The sequence below is a fragment of the Spermophilus citellus genome (genome assembly GCF_964194105.1).
Source record: "Spermophilus citellus genome assembly, chromosome: 15".
Taxonomy (NCBI): domain Eukaryota; kingdom Metazoa; phylum Chordata; class Mammalia; order Rodentia; family Sciuridae; genus Spermophilus; species Spermophilus citellus.
Genome location: NC_138195.1, coordinates 60,084,010 through 60,102,870, shown reverse-complemented (window position 1 = coordinate 60,102,870; position 18,861 = coordinate 60,084,010). Strand labels below are relative to the sequence as shown.

The 18,861-nt window shown below is 41.3% G+C and overlaps 1 pseudogene across 1 annotated transcript; it reads right to left on the bottom strand.

Moving 5' to 3' along the window:
- Nucleotides 1-1,152: 1,152 nt before the first annotated feature.
- Nucleotides 1,153-8,912, bottom strand: LOC308634120 (interferon-induced protein with tetratricopeptide repeats 1B-like; annotated as a pseudogene). Its single transcript, XR_014024338.1, has 2 exons — nt 8,812-8,912; nt 1,153-2,551 (listed from the first exon to the last, which is right to left on the bottom strand). The product of XR_014024338.1 is annotated as an interferon-induced protein with tetratricopeptide repeats 1B-like (transcript).
- Between the last annotated feature and the right edge of the window lie 9,949 nt (nt 8,913-18,861).

Sequence of the window (18,861 nt, the reverse complement as noted above, 5' to 3'; positions counted from 1 at the left end):
ACTATAAGGCACTCAGCAACTCAGTGAGACCCTGTCTCTAAATAAAGTACAAAAAGGCGCTTGGGATGTGGCTCAGTGGTGGAGTGCCCCCGAATTCAATTCCCAGTACCACCAGCCCTCCCCCCAAAAGAACCCCTTTCTGTTGAATTCTCCTTGGTCCAGGACAACAGCCTCACTCAAGGAGGAAGCAGTTCATTTCCAAGGCACAGTCTTTAGGAAAAGGATCCTGATGTATCCTGCAGCTGCTGGGTGTCAAACAGGATTTTCATCCAGGGCCAATGAGTGCAGGGATGCCAGGAGAGAGGATGGATGCTCCTGGCCTAGGCACTAAGGAAGCAGGGAGAAGGCAGGAGCAGGCAGGCAGGGGTGAGGGCATGTGCTGTTGCCACCTACTTTTTTATTTCATTAGTTATACATTTTGGGGGAAATAGCTGGACAAAGTGGTGCATGCCTGCAATCTACTGACTTGGGAGGCTAAGGCAGGAGAATTGGAAGTTCAAAGATAATGTGAACAACTTAGGCCCTAAGCAATTTAGAGAGACTCTGTCTCAAAATTAATATATATATATATATATATATATATATAAATAATAAGGGCTGGGAATGTATAAGAATTAACTGAAAGAACTTGACTCAACTGTTGTGAAGGGTGTCCCACCCCAGGGGCAAGCACTGTGAGGAAGTCTGTAAGTTTTAAAAGTATGCTTTCTTACTAGAACGGTTTTAGGCTGGGTACCCCATCACCACCACCTCAGTGCAATTCTTGTTACTACCATTTAATTGCATTTCCAAATCGCTAAATAACTACGCATTGAGTAGTTTAACAGCCTATGATATTTGTAATACACTTTTATCTTTCAACATGTTTCCCCAATATTCTTGTTTGATTTTCTTTACAATCTTGGGATATATAGGAAAAATGTATTAGAAAATAATACATTCTATAAGTAGTATAACCTCATATCTGGTCTTTCTGGAATGTAGAGTATTGTTCTGAAGACAGAGCAGACACACCAATATTATAAAAGATTGGTAGTTATTATCTAAGTTAGGGCAGAAAACTAAAAGTTATACATTTTGGGAGGCAGCAAGCAGGGAAGCTTGTTGTTCTATTTGTTGTGAGTAGATGAAGTGGGAGGTGGGGCCCCTTCCTCAAAACACAGGGTTCAGCTGATCAGTGAGCCTCAGAGCCCTCTCATAGCACAGCAGGGCCTCCTTCACTCCCCTCTCAATTTGTGGCTGAGCCCCAGGAGGCTGACACTCTCCACAACACTCACATTCTGGTTCACACGATTTTTAGCCAGATTTTCCAGAGCACTTATAAGTTTTTTTCCTGGCAAAGGACATTTCTTGTATCTTTAGACCTTTTAAATAATGGGTGATTGCTTTGTCTTCAGATTCCATGTGAAGTTGTTGGAAACTGCCATAGAGGTAATGAATGCCTTGCTGTATGTGGTCAGCAATATTGTCCATGCATAATGGTTACTGAAAATTTTTCTGTGCCTCTCTCTGTTGACCTATTTCTGCATACATTTCAGCCATATGAGTGTACGCTATCTTGAATCTTGGCTTTAATCTTATAGTCTCTTGAAATTCTTTTTTAGCCAATTGAACCAATCTGTCCACATTTTCTCTTTCCTGCCCTATAGGGTTCATATTTGTTGCATTCTTTACTTGAAACAGTTTTGCCCTGTAGCAAAGCCCTAACTGGTGATACAGGGAGGCAGAGTTGGGTCTTGCCTCTAAGGCTTTCTTAAGGAGCTCAATAGCTTTATCCACATAGCCCTTTTTTCGGTAAAATTTGCTTGCATATTGAAAGACATAGGGCTGGGAGGATGTGCTGTTCAGAGCTTCCTCAATGTAGCCTTCTCCCTCTTTTTCCTGTCCTGCAACCTGAAGCTTCAGAGCAAGGAGAACCTTAACATATGCATCTTCTGGGTTTAAGCTGACAGCTCTCCTCAGGGGCTCTAGAGAAATTACATTTTCATCATCATAATCCAGATGGAAGGAGGAGATGGTTAACCCCAGGCTGAATTCAGGGTTTTCAGGCTCCACTCTCAGAGCCCTTTCAAAGCAGGCCTTGGCCCGCTCATAATTCTTTCTCCCACACTTCTGCAAGGCCCATCCTTCCTCATATTCCATCTCAGGAGACTCCAGCCTGTAGTGGGAGGGACTTGCGAACTTCTTGCAAGTGTCCTCCACCTTGTCCAGGTAAGTCTGGGCTTCTGCCAATCTGCCCATGTGGTGATACACCCAGGCACAGTTGCCCCAGGTCACCAGGCTCCTCAGGTCTGCCTGGTCTGCGTGCTCCCTCTGGACCAAGTCTTCAGCTTCTCTCAAGCTCTGCAGGGCCTCCTCATGCTGGCCTTTCAGGTGCTTCACATAGGCCAGGAGGTTGTGAGTCCTCCCTATATTATATCTGGTGTCAATCTCTTCCATGACCCTGCCTTCTAAATCCGGTATTTCATTATCTTCAATTTCCAGCCCCCACGTGAAGTGACATCTCAACTGCCGCAGCTTGTCCTGGATCCCATGATCATGTGCATTCTCACTGTGAAACAAAAGTGGATTTTCTCTGTTAGGTGAGATACAGCCATAAGGGAAAACCCAGTGAAACCTCTATTACTGTAGGAGTGCAAACTCAGATTTTGATGGTATATAGATTTTTGAATTATGCATGAATTAGTGAGTGTAATTTCCTTGGCTTCACAGCGTTATTCTGGCACATTCGAAGTAGACCACCACTTTGATCTTCAAAGTCTCATTCGTAAAATTATGATTACAATAGCACTTGTCCCACTGACATTTTGGAACATTAATATGCCTATCCATGTAAAGAGCTTACACCATATCACATGCTATCTAGGAGGTTTTTATTTAACTATTATTGAAAAATAAGAGAGAGAGACTGGTAATGCAGAACTTTTGTGAACATTAATGACTTCAGGAATATAATGGGCATGAATACAACCAATAACAACCACTGAGAACTGTATTTTTTTTGTTTCTTTATTTTTTTATTGGTTGTTCACAACATTACAAAGCTCTTGACATATCATATTTCATACATTAGATTGAAGTGGGTTATGAACCCCCAATTTTACCCCAAATGCAGATTGCAGAATCACGTCGGTTACACATCCACAATTTTACATAATGCCCTATTAGTAATTGTTGTATTCTGCTACCTTTCCTATCCCCTAATATCCCCCCTCCCCTCCCCTCCCATCTTCTCTCTCTACCCCATCTACTGTAATTCATTTCTCTCCTTGTTTATTTTCCCATTCCCCTCACAACCTCTTATATGTAATTTTGTATAGCAATGAGGGTCTCCCTTCATTTCCATGCAATTTCCCTTTTCTCTCCCTTTCCCTCCCATCTCATGTCTCTGTTTAATGTTAATCTTTTGAGAACTGTATTTGACAAAGGCTTTTTGTCTACACTGAGGAATGACACAAGGCCCCATACAGTCTAGGCTTTGCTCTACCACTGAACTATATATCCCCAGCCCTTTGTATTTTATTTTGATAGAAGGTCTTGCTAAAATGCCCAGACTGGGTTTCTCTTGGCATAGCATCCTGATAGCTTGGAATTACAGAAAAGCAACCTTGAGCCTGCCTTTTTTAACTTTTACTTGGAATAAATATAAAATCAAAGATAGTTGTGATGAGATCTAGTGCATCTTATACCCAAATTCTCCCATTAACTATAACTTTTATAACTCTAGTACAGTATCAATATAAGGTAATTAGTTTGGGTACCACAACATGTGTGCAGCTCCATCATTCTTTCACAAAGTAAATCTTTGGAAGCACCACACTGATGCATATGGAGATCTACTCCATCAGCACATTGTCACCTCATCTACCCCTTTTAGTCCTACCAGTGGCTGCCTCTGCTACATGCTCAAAAATTCATAGCCATGGACAACTAAAAACTTGTTCTTTATGTCTGTTATTTTATCATTTCAAGAATGTCGTGTACTTAGAGAATGTTAAACAAATGGGTCATTCAACACATAAAAATCATAAATGTGAACAATCATTAGCACAGTGACAGAAAAAAGGGTCAGGTTGAGCGAATGGTGCAGAAAATCCATCGACAACATTTACCTCCCTATCAGGATTAGAAACACTCAATAGATGGATAACAAAATCCTAAACCCAAGCAAGTTTATGTATGAAAAATGCACAGCTAATATTAACCTCAATGAAGAAACAATGAAAACTATTTCCAACATCTGGAACAAGATAAGGATTCTGGTTTTCACCTTTTCCAATCAACATAAATCTTTTATGTACAACAGTCTCAAGAGGCCACACAAGAAGTGTTACAACTACTAAACAAATGAAGAATGCAAAATCAGTATGCAAAACTCAGTTGTGTTTCTAAACACAAGCAATGAACAATTCAAAAGAAATGAAGAAAACAATCCTGTTTACAATAGCATGGAGAAGAATGAAGTACTAGTTATAAACTCCATCAAGAAGGCAAAGGAGATTATACTGAACACTGCAAGTTATTTTAGAAAGAAAGAAGACACACAAAAATGTGAAAGACATCCCAAATACATGGGCCAGAATTTTAATATTGCTAAGTTGTCAGTACTGCCCTAAATGAGCTACAGATGCAGTGCAATCCCTACCAAAGTTCCAATGAAAGTTTCTTTCAAGAGTACAAAATGTTTTTTTTTCCCTTTCCCCTCACAAACTCTTATATGTAATTTTGTGTAACAATGAGGGTCTTTTTCCATTTCCACAAAAAAAAAAACAAGGGAGAGAATTTAACAACAGCAGATGGTATAGAGAGGGAAAATGAGAGGGAAGGGGAGGAGGGATAGTAGGGGATAGGAAAGGTAGCAGAATACAACAGTCATTAATATGAAGGTATTATGTAAAAATGTGGATGTGTAACCGATGTGATTCTGCAACTTGTATTTGGGGTAAAAAAGGGGAGTTCATAACCCACTTGAATCAAATGTATGGAAGATGATATGTCATGAGCTTTGTAATGTTTTGAACAACCAATAAAAAAAAGAGTACAAAATGTCATCTTAAAATTCATGTGGTATTTCAAAGGGACTGAAATAACCAAAATAATCTTGAGAACAAAGAACAAAGCTGGACCTCTCACACTTTCTGACTTCAGAGGTTACATTAAAGCTTGAGTACTCAAAACATTATGGTATGGCATAAGGACCGTATGAAAGCAAGTAGAAACACGTAGACCAATGCAAGAAAAGAGAGAGCCTGGAAATAAGCACTTGACTATAGGATGACATTAGTCAGCCCAGGCTGTCATAATAATATAGCATCTGGTGGTGGACATCTTCTCACAGTTCTGGAAGCTACAAATGCCAGTTCAAGTGTGTGCCTGTAGTTCCTAGCAAGGGCTGCCCCCCTGATTTTTAGATTGCCACTTTTATGTTACATGCTCACTTGGCCATCTTTCCCTGTCCCATGGACCCAGAGAAGATGGGTGTCTCTTCCCCTTCTTCTAAAGAAATTGGCCCTAGAGAAGTAAGGCCTCATCCTAAATATTTCCCCTCAATCATTCCTATCTCCTCCTCCTAGACTCTGTATCAAGAGACTGTCACATTAAGGAGAGTATTTAGAGATTTGAACTTGTGATTTAGGGAGGGGATAAAATTCAGTTCAGAACTCTGGTGAAGCAATTTTTGACAAGAATGTCAAGGCCACTGACTGGGGTAAAGGACAGTCTTTACAACTACTGTTGTGGAAAACTAGAACACCAGTTGTACAACAGTGTGTTGGACCCCTACCGTATTCAGTATATCAAATGACTCATAATAGATTAAAAACCTAAATGTGAGACTAAAACAATAAAACTTGCAGAGGAAAATAAAAGGGAAAAGCTTCTTGACATTGCATTTGGCAATGCTTTCTTGGCTGTGACAACCAAATCACAGGAAACAACAGAAAAAGGGATGAGTTGGACTTGACCAAAATGAAGAAATTTGTGCATCAAAGGTTACCATCAACAGAGTGAGAAAAGAGCTCCCAGAAATGATAGAAAGTATTTGCAACCACTATCTGAAATGGGTGTATCTTTAGCATTCATTGATGCTCAAAACAATTGGAAACAGGTTTGAAAGCAACACTTGTGCATGGATGTTTATTGCAGCACTGTCTATAGCCAAAGGTGACAACTACCCAAATGTTCATAAATTGATAAATGGATAAGCAGATGTCATATACCCACACAACTGGATATTATTCAGCCATGGAAAGCAACAAAGGCTGATACATGTTACAATAGGGAAGAGCCTTTAAATCATGATGGTCCCCAGGTGTAGGTGTGTGTGCCTGTAATCCAGCTTATCAAGAGGCTGAGGCAAGAGGACTGCAAGCCTGAGGCTACCCTGGACAAGTCAGGGAAAGCCCTTATCACGATAAAATGTGAAAAAGGGCTAGGAATGTAGCTCTATGGTAGAGTGCTTGCCTCACCTGAGAGAGGTCCTGGGTTCAATGTTCAGTGCTGCCCCCTCCAAAAAAGCAAATTTATGGCAGATGAAGGGATACAGGACAAAAGGACATTGTAGTGTTCATTTTTTTTTTCTTTTGGTTTTGAGATTTCTCCTGGAAGTGATTGTAAACTCTAGTCCTGCTCTAATGTAACTTCATGGTATTTGTTCCTGGATATCTGCAGTGTGCCTTCAGTGGCTACTTCTTCATCCTGGTGTATAGCTCAATACCTGTGTGTCTGACCCATGACCAGGTGTCCTCTGTCCCCTCACAGGAAACCTGTTTATACTGGAAAACCATCCAGTGGCTTCTGTTGGACCTTCTCTACCTTCTTCACAACAAAGTAACCACTCTCCACTGCAGACATGTCCATCAGGAGAGACACAGAGGCAGCCACTCCAAGACACAGGGGAAATAACAGAAGCAAGTTCTCACTAACAGATCCCAGAGAAAAGACAGCAAGACCCCTTGCAGGGAGAACAGGAATTGGGGAGCTTCAGGGGCACTGTAACCAGTGGGTGGGGAGAAAAAGAGAAAGAAGACCGCCCTGTGGGATGATCCTTGTACATGTCCATTCATGTGACAGAACCAAATAGGCAAATGCAGAAAATTTGCTGGGGCCTGGAGCAAGGGCCGAGTAGGAAGTGACAATGTATACAAGGTGTTTTCTCACAGTTATTAGACATCCTTAAACTACATCATGGTGATGCTCCCACAACACGGTGAAGGTGCTAAATACCAATAAATTGTAGTGCTTAAAATTTTTAAATGGCAAATAATGTCGCATTTTACACATATTTCTTTCCTGGTACATATTGAAATTAAAATTTTAGAACTCATTAGGATGTCATCTGAAATGAGGTCAGGAACCTGCATTGTAACTCTTTTGGAGCAATAGGCTTAAGAGTTTAATGAACTGTCTTTTTCATATCTCAGCTCCACCTCTAATGGACTGGGTGACCTTAGCTTATCTAAATCTGATATCACCCCCACCTTTCAACATGAGGATAAATGATTTTCTCATTGTTTTCTTTTAAGATTTAAATGTAATAATTTACAAAACAGTTTTAGAAAACAGTCTGGCATTGAATAATTATTGAGGATGAGATAACTATCATATATCCTTTGGTATTATTACTATTTCTCATTTTAGATATCAGTTACAAGTATATATTTTACACAGGGTTGACTTGTGGTTTTGTAGTTCCTGGAAATTCTGCCTTTCTCAAATTTTGCCCAGTGGAACTCTTAGGGGACATTTGCAAGTCAATATTAACTAGAGGATTTTTATCTTTTGATCTGAGTAGTTGCTTGATTTAAGATTCGGTTGGGACCATAGAGAAATTCCCATTTAGCCCTTCCTGTAAGGAAGATGTGAATGTTCCTAAGCTCAGAAGTCCAGCCAAGACCCATGGACAGGTGGATGCCAAGAACCTGCAGGTAATGGGCAGCCCCAGGAAATGTGATCTGATCAAATTCAATCTAATCACAGCTTCATCAGAGTTGGCCCCTCAGAAGGTGAGTTGAGGAGTCTCCAGAAGAAGGCCATGAGCTTCTCCCACCCCATCCCCACAGTATCTCCCCAGACATCTGGGAGGTTCCACTGAAGCTCATATTGCTGTGTGGGTCCTAATTTTCCAGCAAAATGAGGAATGAAGAGAAAGAGATGTCTCTAATCAGAGATCCGACAAACTGATCTCCTTTCCCTAGATGGAAAATAGTGTGATGAAAAAAATCTCGCAATCTGGAATGATTTTCTCCTTTCCTGCAAACTCTCTCCCTTTTTCCTGTCTTTCTTTATGAAGCATGAAGACAGCTTCATAAGGCCAACAGAAACGAAAATGCCTACACTAATACAACAGCTCAAGTTCTGGTATGAATGCACTAGCGGGTTACACACTCACATGTACACATCAGTCTATGAACAGATACTCAAATAGAAAATTTAGGATGCCTGAAAATCAACCTGTTGAGATAATATTGATTAACATTGCTTCTAATCCTTAAGACATAATGGCAAAAAAGCAGAGAAATGAGGGTGCAGTCATGGGATAAATGGAGGAATACTGATTAGGCAAAGGGGAGGGAGAGATGGGGAAAGGGAATGGGGGCACGAAAGATGTTGGAATGCAATAGAAGTCATTACCCTAGGTACATGTATGATTGCATATATGGTGTGATGCTACATCATGTACAACGAGAGATGAAAAGTTACGCTGCAATTGTCTACAAAAGCAAAATGCATTTTGCTGTCATATATACCTAATTAAAATAAATACATTAATTAATTTAAAAATAAACGAATAAATAGCAGAGAAATTTTCACCTCATGGTTGCTGTAAATGAGGTTGCAGTTCTGAAGTATTTTCAGTCAAGTAGGTTTGTCAGAGATCTGGTTGCTGGTGTGTAGGTCTTCTTATAGTGAAACCTCAAGGCTTTATAAGCAACAGATGATATAATTTGAAGGTGTGTCCTTGCAATTTGGAACTGGAATCTGAAAGTCAAAAGTGCAACTCAACTTGGCATGTTCCTGGTCAAAGAAACTGAAACTTAAGCAGAGATAGAAATTCCTTCTTTGTTTCCTTCTGAGAACTGGATGAGAGAAGGCTGGTGACAGCAGTTGTTCTGAGGTGTGAATTCCTGTCTCCCAGCCTGGGGGACATTCTGGGTGCAAGGACTTGGGAGTTACTTCAGAGTCCCCCGAGTCAGGAGGACCTATGGAAATGGCTGTGTGAACTTGGAGAAGTCATGCCTCCCCTTTGCCCATCTGGAATAGGGATTGTTCAGATATGGCGTAAAATTCTATAATTATCTGAATGAAGTCTTATTCCAAGTGTGCTGCCTTTCTCAGAGAGGTTGTTTTACTAAGTAGTCTATCTTTTGCTTACCTTCTAGAGAGTCCTAAATGATCTATTAACCCTTGTTTATTCATAGGAAGAGAGAAGCCCAATGTGCCAGCATTCTGAGCCTTCAAACAGAGCACATTGGGGCTGAATGACAATGTGTTTCTCAGTGATGAGGCTCTCTACTCTAGCCCCTTAAGGTGATCTGATTCCCCAGAAATGGTTCTCACAGCCATGCATACGAGAACATTCTTCAGAGCTGTGTGAAGTCCCCTTGGTGTCATGAAAACTGTCCTTGCTCTGCCTTTACCTGCCTGTGCAATCTTCTGAATTCATAGGCAGAACCCAAGAAGAATACTCCTGTGCTGCATGTAAGATTATGGGTACAGCTTCGGTTCTTTTTACTGATGTTCTGCTGAGCTCTGCTTTTCCTAACTTTCTCTGGAAATTTCTCCCTTCTCCTGGCTTGTGTGGTGATGTCATGGCTCTCCAATAGCTTACAGAGAGCAAACTCACCCCAGCCTCAGTTCATTTAATCATGGCAAAGCCCTTTATTGGGAGGAGGTGTCAGACTTCCTTCTCTGGAAAGCTGAATCTGAATGTGCTGGGCCTGTCATGTATAATTTCGGTACCACAGTCAACCATGTTTTCCCTGTGGCCTGAACATAAAAACAATATTGTTCTCAAACAGAGAAGAACATCAGGCAATTGAACTGGGATAAAGGGAATATGAGATAAGACATGGAAATTCCTGAAGATGTTTTTTTTTTTCTTTTTTGGCTTTTCCCTCACAGTTGTGTGGTCAAGAGTCATGGTGCAAGTCCAAATGCAGCATTTTATGCTTCTCGGATGAGTGTTGATTTGTCAAAAGCACATTACCAGTGACTATATTGCTGGACCATATGTCCTTCTTAGGTGCAGAAACCCAGTGACTGGCCAGCGTTGGGAAATACATTTGCCCCACACCCTACCAAGGAGCAAGAGCCCTTTGTGGACTCTCATGGAGGTTGGTGTCTAGTATCTGGACTGCTTAGAGAAGAAGAGGATTGAGGGAGGCAGTTCTGCTTTTACTTAGCTTTCTCGGTGCAGGGGTATCTGGTATAGCATATAAAGAGGCTTCCTAACGTAGTAAAAAGCTTTCTGATTCTTATATGTGAGTCAGTTTGACAGAAATAAATGATCAACTTGGTTTAGGAGTGAGTGTGTTAGGGGTGAGAAAGTGTGTTATGACTAAGTTGTGATGTGTCCCTCAAAAGCTCATGGGAGAGGCAATGCAAGAAAGTTTAGAGGTGAAATGTCTAGTTAGGAGAGCCTTAACCTAATCGGTGCGTGAATTCACTTGAATGAATTAACTGGGTGATACTGTAGGCAGGTAGGGTGAGGCTGGATGAAGTGGGTTGGTGGAAGTGTGCTTTTGGGGTGTGTATTTTGTCTCTGGTGAGCCAAGCTTAGTGTATCTCTGTTTCCTGATTGTCACATTCTGAGCTGCTGTTTTCGTCCTCATGCCCTTCTGCCCTAACATTTCACCACCCCTCACACAAACAATGGAGTTGGCCATTTATGGTTTGAGACCTCTGAAACTGCAAGCCCCCCTACATCTCGCAAAAAAAATATATATATATATTTTCCCATTTTAAATTTGTTCTTGTCAGGTCTTTTAGTCACAGTAGAAAAAAAAAAGCTACCTAAAACAAAACTGACAAAGATTGGTCCCTTGACATGCTGAGATGCTTAGATTGGGCCTCAGAATCCTAGTACCTCATACCTTGTTTCTCACCTCCCAAATGCAGGGGAGAAGATTTTATTTAATCTGCTTTAAAATCAGAACCAAAAAGTGAGTACATTTGCTTTCCACAGCATCCTGAAATCTCACTTTCTGTGGCAGAAGTGATGATAAGGAGTATATGCAAACTCAGATGGATTTTCTCACAAGGTAATATCTGCCCCCAAGGCTCACTCAAATTCCACAGAGAATGTTTCACAAGTGGTTTTCTGTTTCTTCATCCATTTATTCTCTTTAATCATTACTTACTGTGTCTCTAAGATTGCCTACAGTCCTCTTCCCTCTTCTCTTCTTCCCTGTTAGCAGGTTACTTAAGCCTCAATATCACATCTGCCTTTGAGACTTGTTCTTTTGTCATGGCCTCATGTTTGAGCACACTAGTAGTTGTGTATCTCCCCACCCCACCCCCATAATCTCTCTTTGTTAATCAGATTATCATCACTTTTTCAAAATACCTGAGAAGAACAATGGAAAGAAGGAAAGATTTATTTTGGCTCATAATTTCAGAGGTTTCAATTCATGGTCAGCTGGCTCCATTGCTTTAGGCTTGAGATGAAGCAGATCATCATGGCAGAAGGGTGTGATGGAGGAAAGCCGTTCACCTCATGGCAACAGGGAAGCAGAGAGTGAGGAAGGGTTCAGGGACATGATATAGCCCCCAAGGACTCATGCCCAAGGACCCACACCTTCCCAGTAGGTTTACTTCCTGTAGGTTCTACCAACTCCCAATAGTCACATGGCCTTGAATCCCTCAATGGAGTAATCCATTGATGAGGTAAGAACCCTCATGATCTGCCATTCCCTCAAACTCCTACCTCTCTACATTGCTACATTGGGAACCAAACCTTCAACTCATTTGAATTTGAGGTACACTTCCTGTCCACTCATAACATTTCACCCAACTACATGTCCATCTCATAATGAAAAATACTATTAGTCCATCCCAAATTGTCCCTATAGTTTTAATGGTCTCTGCATTGCCCAAAAGTCCAGGTCCAAAGACTCTTCTCAGACTCAAGGCAGCTCTTATCTGTAAGCCTCTTTCAAAATTAATAAAGTGTGTTTCACATTCCCATTATCAAATGGTGAGATATGTACAAAGTAAACATTTCCATTTCAAAAAAGAGAAATGCTGACAATTGAAGAAATGATGAGGCCAAAGCAAGACTGAAACCCAGCTGGGCAATCATGAAATCCTGTTGGTCCGTGTCAAACAACTAGGCCATGAGACAGTGAAATGTGAATTCCAAAGAGCTGGGCAGTCCTAGCTATGTGGACTTGCTGGTCACAGCGCACAGGGCCTCTCCAGCACACAGGGCCTCTCTGTTGGGCTGGCTGTCTTTGCTGCCTACAGCTTTCCTGGGCAGATGTTCCATTTTCCTGGCATCTTTAAGTCCCTGAGGTCTCCACTGCAGTTTTGGCTTCATTCTCACAGCTTCATATGTCATCCACTAAGGGGCTGCCCTCATGGATTCCAACCTTGACACACACTGCCTGGGACCCTAGGCTTTCTTTTGAAATGTTAGTGGAAGCTTCCATGACCCCATAACTCTGACATTCTGCATTCCTGCCAAGCTAGCACCACCTGGATAATGCCAAGGTTTGCCACCAGTGGAGGTAGTAGTCCAGACACCTGGGACCTTGACTGTGTGATCTCTGAGTGCCTGGATGGCTGAATATGGGGAAAGGCATCCCATTGAGACAATTCCCTAGTTGGCCCTCTGCACATAGGGCATCACATGGTCTCTTTTCAACCAAAGTTTTTTGAAACAGTTTACACTTTTACACCCTTGAGCTGTGATGGGTGGGACCCAACTAATGCTTAATATGCCCTCAAAGCATCTCATTGTCCTACTGCATAGTCCTTCGCTTTTCTTTAGTAGGGGTAATCTCTTTAGTGTCCACTTCCTTGGGCCCAATTGTACATTTGCTTTTCTGGCCAAACTGAAAGTTGTTCAAAGCTTTCTGCTCAGCTTCTTACTCTTTTCTTACAGGAAATGGGACTCATAACCATCAGCAACACACATGCCCCTGCCTGAATGCTGTATTCCCTGGAAATATTCTCCATCTAATTAATTAGTTTATCACCTTTAATGCAATACAGCATTCAGGCAGGGGCATGTATGTTGCTATGATAGGTGAGGCCCAACTAATTCTTAATATGCCCTCAGGGTATCTCACAAAAATCTCAGTGCATGGACAAAATGTAGACAAGTTCTTTGACATAATGTGACACACATGGCCTCTAGTTCATTTACCAATAGTGTCCTCATTCCCATGTGGAAACTCATCAGCACTGTCTGTACTTTGTGAATTTTCATCAGCATTCTGGTCTTCTGAGCTCATACCAGAATTGTCCATTAAGCTCTGCGTCTAACTTTCTAGGAGGTTTCTAGCCTGTATCACCAAAACTTCCAAACTCTTCTTGCAAACCAGTTCCAAAGGCTCTGAGCTACATGGTCAAGTATTGTCACAAGAATGACCTCTCTATTTGGCATCAATTTTCTATGTTAGTCAGTTTTTGTCACTGGGAAAAAATACCTGGGGAAATCAACTTAGAGAATAAAACATGTGTTTTGTCTCACAGATTTAGAGGTTTCCGTGTGTGGTTGGCTGACTCCATTCCTTCTGGGCCTGTGGTAAGGCAATACATCATGGTGGAAGGGCATGGTGGATGCTAGTAGTTCAACACATTGCAGATGGGAATCACAGGTGGGAATATGGGAAGGTGAGATAAAGAGAGAGACAGACAGAATGAGAGAGAGAGAGAGAGAGAGAGAGAGAGAGAGAGAGAGAGAGAGAGACCAAGCACAAGATAGGGTCCCCAAAATTATGCATCCAAAACCCATTCCCTCCTAATGGGCCCTTCCCTCTACAGTTTCTGCCACCTCCTAATTTCTCATTCAAATGATGAATCTGTGGACTAATCTACTTATGAAGTCTGAGCCCTCATGATCCAATCAAATTGGGAATCAAACTTTCAAAAAATGAGACTTGGGGGAACATTTAAGATTGAAGCCATAACTCTCACTATTGCTAATTTATTTCACAGACTCGAGTTATTAAGCATTCACAGAGAAAAATATTAAAAGTTCCACACAAACAAAATAAGACCAAATATTTCTCTCTTTCTCTCTTTCTTATGTATATCTTGTTAAATAGGAGTGGTTTAATTAAAAGTTCTTGGGAACACTGCCTCTCCACATGGGTTGATCTCTACCCATACATATTTTGGCTCATTTATCTCACTCTGCTTTGTTTCTTGGAGATTAGTATTTGCTCTTTCATTGAAACATTTTATCATGTGTATTGCAAGCAGAGATATTTGAGAGAATTTTAAAAGGTGTTCTCATGTATCTAGTTATATGTGATGTGAATGTGTGTGTTTATGTGCTATTGGCCAGTTTCATAACTCAGCAATTCAGGTGACATGTCAGCCCTCCAATTTTATGGCTTCTAAAACTGAATACCTCCCCTGTCTTTTCTAAAGACTTTGGTAGTGTAGGTATTGGCATGAATGTCTTTGCTTCAGGCCTTATAATAGTGTATGAGTGGATTGTACAGTTTTCTGTTTGCAAGCAAACAGGGAATATACATATTTTGTGAAGTTTCTAACCACACTCAAAGAATTGGTGATCTTAGAACATTTTGCTGAATATTTATAGTTGAATAAAACTATATATATGCATAGATAACTATATATATGCTGTATGTTGTCAGCAACATTATCCAAAACTCCACTCGTGGAGAATGCTGATGCTGCCAACCTTTCAATGTCTGTTGTGCAAAGAGCCATGACGTTGATACTACGTCACATGCACACCTTTTTCACTTCCCTTTCTTTGGACTCCCAGGGCTGTGTGAGTTGGTTCCACAGTTCTACATTTCATCACAAAACTTTTAATAAAAACATTTCATTATATTTATTAGAGCATATTAATTGTACAAAATAATGGGTTCCCCTGTGACATTTTCATACACATATCTAACAAACTTTGATTGTATCCACCAAATCTATTACCCTGCCTTATCCCTTCTCCCCTTCCCTTACACACTTTTCTTTCACATCTCTCCTTATGTCATGTGGCCAACAAAACACACTGGAAGAGTTTGTACTTTTGGCAAATTTTAATGATCATTTCAGGGCAGATGAAAAACGGAGCGTATATCACACACCACCTAAAAACTATAGAATCCTCTTTATGTCTTTTTCTTTTTTTTTAATTGATTGTTGAAAACATTACAGAGCTCATGATATATCATCTTTCATACATTAGACTCAATTGGGTTTTGAACTCCCATTTTTCAACTTGCACTTGGATAAAGAAACTGTGGTATGTATACACAATGGAAAATTACTCAGCTTTAAAAGAGAATAAAATTATGGTGTTTGAAGGTAAATGGAAGGATCTGGAAATATCATGCTAAGGAAAGTAATCCAATCCCAACAACCCAGAGGCTGAATGTACTGTCTGATAAGTGGATACTGATCCATAATTGGGGGAGCTGGAGAATAGAGGAACACTGATTGCACAAAGCAGAGAGAGGGAAGGGGAGGGGACATGGGGGCAGGAGAGATGGTGGAATGAGATGAACATCATTAGCCTAGGTACAAGTATAACTGCACATGTGGTGTGACTCTACATTGTACACAACCAGAGAAATGAAAAGGTGTGCTCCTTTTGTGTAGAATGAATCAAAATGCATTCTTCTATCATGTATAACTAATTTGAACAAATTAAAACATAATCAATAGATGGGATGCGATTCAAACTAAAATGAAGAGAGAGCGAACAGAAAGGGAGAAAATCATTACCACATGCACCTCTGATATATCTCCAAGATATATCAATAACTCAAACACTCTAACACCAAAAAAGTAAATAACCCAATCAGTAAATGGACTCAGGAACTGAACAGACATTTCACAGGAGAACAAGTACAATTGATCAACAAATATATGAAAATATGTTAAACATCCTTAGCAATTAGAGAAATGCAAATCAAAACTACTCTAAGATTTCATCTAGCCCCAGTCAGAATGGCAATATTCACGAATACAGGCAAATATAAATGTTGGTGAGGATGTGGGGAAAAGGCAAACTCATACATTTCTGGGGGGCCTGCAAATTGCTGCAACCTTTATGGAAAGCAATGTGGAGATTCCTCAGAAAATGTGGCATGGAACCACCATTTGACCCAGCTATCCCCTCCTGGGTCCAAACCCAAAGGACTTAAAATCAGCATATAACAATGATGCAACTGCCGCAGTCTGGCTGGGCACAAATCACTGAGCCATCACAAAGCACTTGTATGTTCAAACAGGAAACTTTATTGCCTGAACTCCAACAGCACTCCATGCACCCTCCCCGGGAACTCTCCCAAACGCCACCCACGTGGCCCCTCTCTGGCACCCGACACCAACCGGAACTCCCACCACTGGAACTTCACCAACCAACACGAACTTCCCAGGAATCCTCTTGAGAACTCCAAAGTAGCGGGAGCCCGAGGCGGACAGCAGGGATCTATATACAATTGAATCAATCCAGCATCATCTTAATGGCTCGCCTCTCAACCATTACTTCTGGCAAAATGCCAGGGGCCATTCGGACTCAGTTGTGGCCCTCAACATCTCCCCCCTTCTGTTTAATCAAACAATAAGCAATGTGGCTTAGGCACCATGCCTGTTTAGGTTGTCCAATTCTACATATGGTCTTACCCGTCATTGGATCAGCTGACCTCAAGGCGTCAGCCTCCTGTCTAGATTGGTACCATTGTAATCGGATCTACCCATCATTGACTACAGGTCCAGCATAAAGCCTTACTTGTGGATAGGCCTTTGCACCAGTGTGGGGGGGTGAGGTTCTTTGCCTCACTTCTGTTGGCCCCCAAATTTGTCCTTGGTGCCAGTGGAGGGATGAGGTTCTTTACCTCATGTCTGTTGGCCCCCAAATTTGGCCTTGGTGCCAGTGGGCGTGTGAGGTCCTTTTACTCCTGTGGGAATGATTTGAACTGCCATCTGTGGAGTTAGTACTGCTCTGGCAGAGGTGCAGATGTCCAACCCTGTGCTCCCTCTGGTTTGTCTGATGAGAGATCTGATGGATAATGTGTCCTGAGCACTACCCTGATGGTGTTGCTGGGTTCTTCCATGGTGTTGCTGGGTTCCTCCAGTGCCCCGTATATTTGTGGTCGTGGGCCCCAGAGCATTGGGCCCCCCTGTCCGTTTTTTGGCAATGGAGCCTGATGCCTTTCTCCATGATATCATGGGTAAACACCTGGTTCTTGTCCATTTTTTGATAATGGAGTACCCTCTATGGTGGTTGAGAATGGCATTCATTAGCCCAATGTCTCCCTCTACGGCATCATGGGCAAATACCCGGTATTCTACCTCTTTTATACCTAGTTTTGTTAAACCATCTTCCTATGGGACAATTGCTTTTAAAATGTCCTGTTTGTTCACATTTGCAGCATGTTTTTGGCCTGGTAACGAAAGCCTGTTGTACTGAAGCTGCCAAGACTTGCCCTTGTTCATTAATTTCTCTACATAATTTAATATATGTGTTTAAATCTTCATTTTTCCTTGGTCTAATGACCTCTTTGCACCAACGATTTGCTTGCTTATATGCCAGTTGTTTTATTAATGGCATTGCTTGTTCTATATCCCCCAAAACTCTGGTAGCTATTTGAATAAGCCTATCTACAAATTCAGCGTAAGATTCATTAGCTCCCTGTATTACCTTAGGTAACTGACATTGTAAATCTCCATGTCCTTGTAAAGTCTTCCATGCCCTAACTGCATCTGCAGCAATTTGTGAGTATATAGCAGGATCATATCTAATTTGTTGCTGCTGATCCTCATAAGGTCCTTTTCCTAACAACATATCTAGGTTTCGCTGAGGATAACTGGCTGCTGCATATTGCCCAGCCATCTCCGTGCAAAATTCTTCGTTGGCAACCTTCCATAACAAATACTGCCCTCCATTTAGCACAGTTTTACACATTCTAGCCCAATCTGCTGGCGTCATGTCCAAGTTGTTAATGGATTCGACCATGCTTACAGTGAAGGGTGCTTGGGGACCATAGGTTGTTACAGCCTCCTTTAACTGCTTCACTGTTTTGAAATCTAAAGCACGGTGAATTTGCTGCCCTCCTGCCTGATCAAGTACAGGGCATGCTAATCTTTGAGGTCCTGTCTCAGGATCCCATCTATCAACTACGGCGGTTGGGGGCCCCCCAGCATATGTTGTCTGTATAGGTGGAGCTGTTCGTTGGACACTTACGCCCTCTGGTGATAGAAAGGTGTTAGTAGCAGCCTCCTGTTTTAACTTTTAGCCTGATAGTCCTTCCTCATTTTCTTCCTCTGTCTGACTAGCTCGAGAGACCTTCTCTTTTACTTGGTCTAAAATGTCTTCCTCCATAGTCAGAACCTCTAACAATTTACTTAACACTCTTTCAGTTTGTTTTTTACTAATTTCTAATCTACTATAAAGATAATGCAACCCAACAAGATAACACAAAACAAAACCGAAACAGAATGAAACAAAATCGGAACAAAAAATCGTTGTATCAATTTTCCTGTTTTCTTGAAATGTATTTTCGTGGTCTATCTCTATCTCTTCTCAGGGCCGAACAATTTCAAACCTTGAGCAAACCATTTTACCCAGTTTGCCTGAGAAAGTTCTAGGGACAGGCAGCTTAAAACAAAAACAAAACAAATTAAAATAAGAACACATTGTTTTTTGAAATGGTC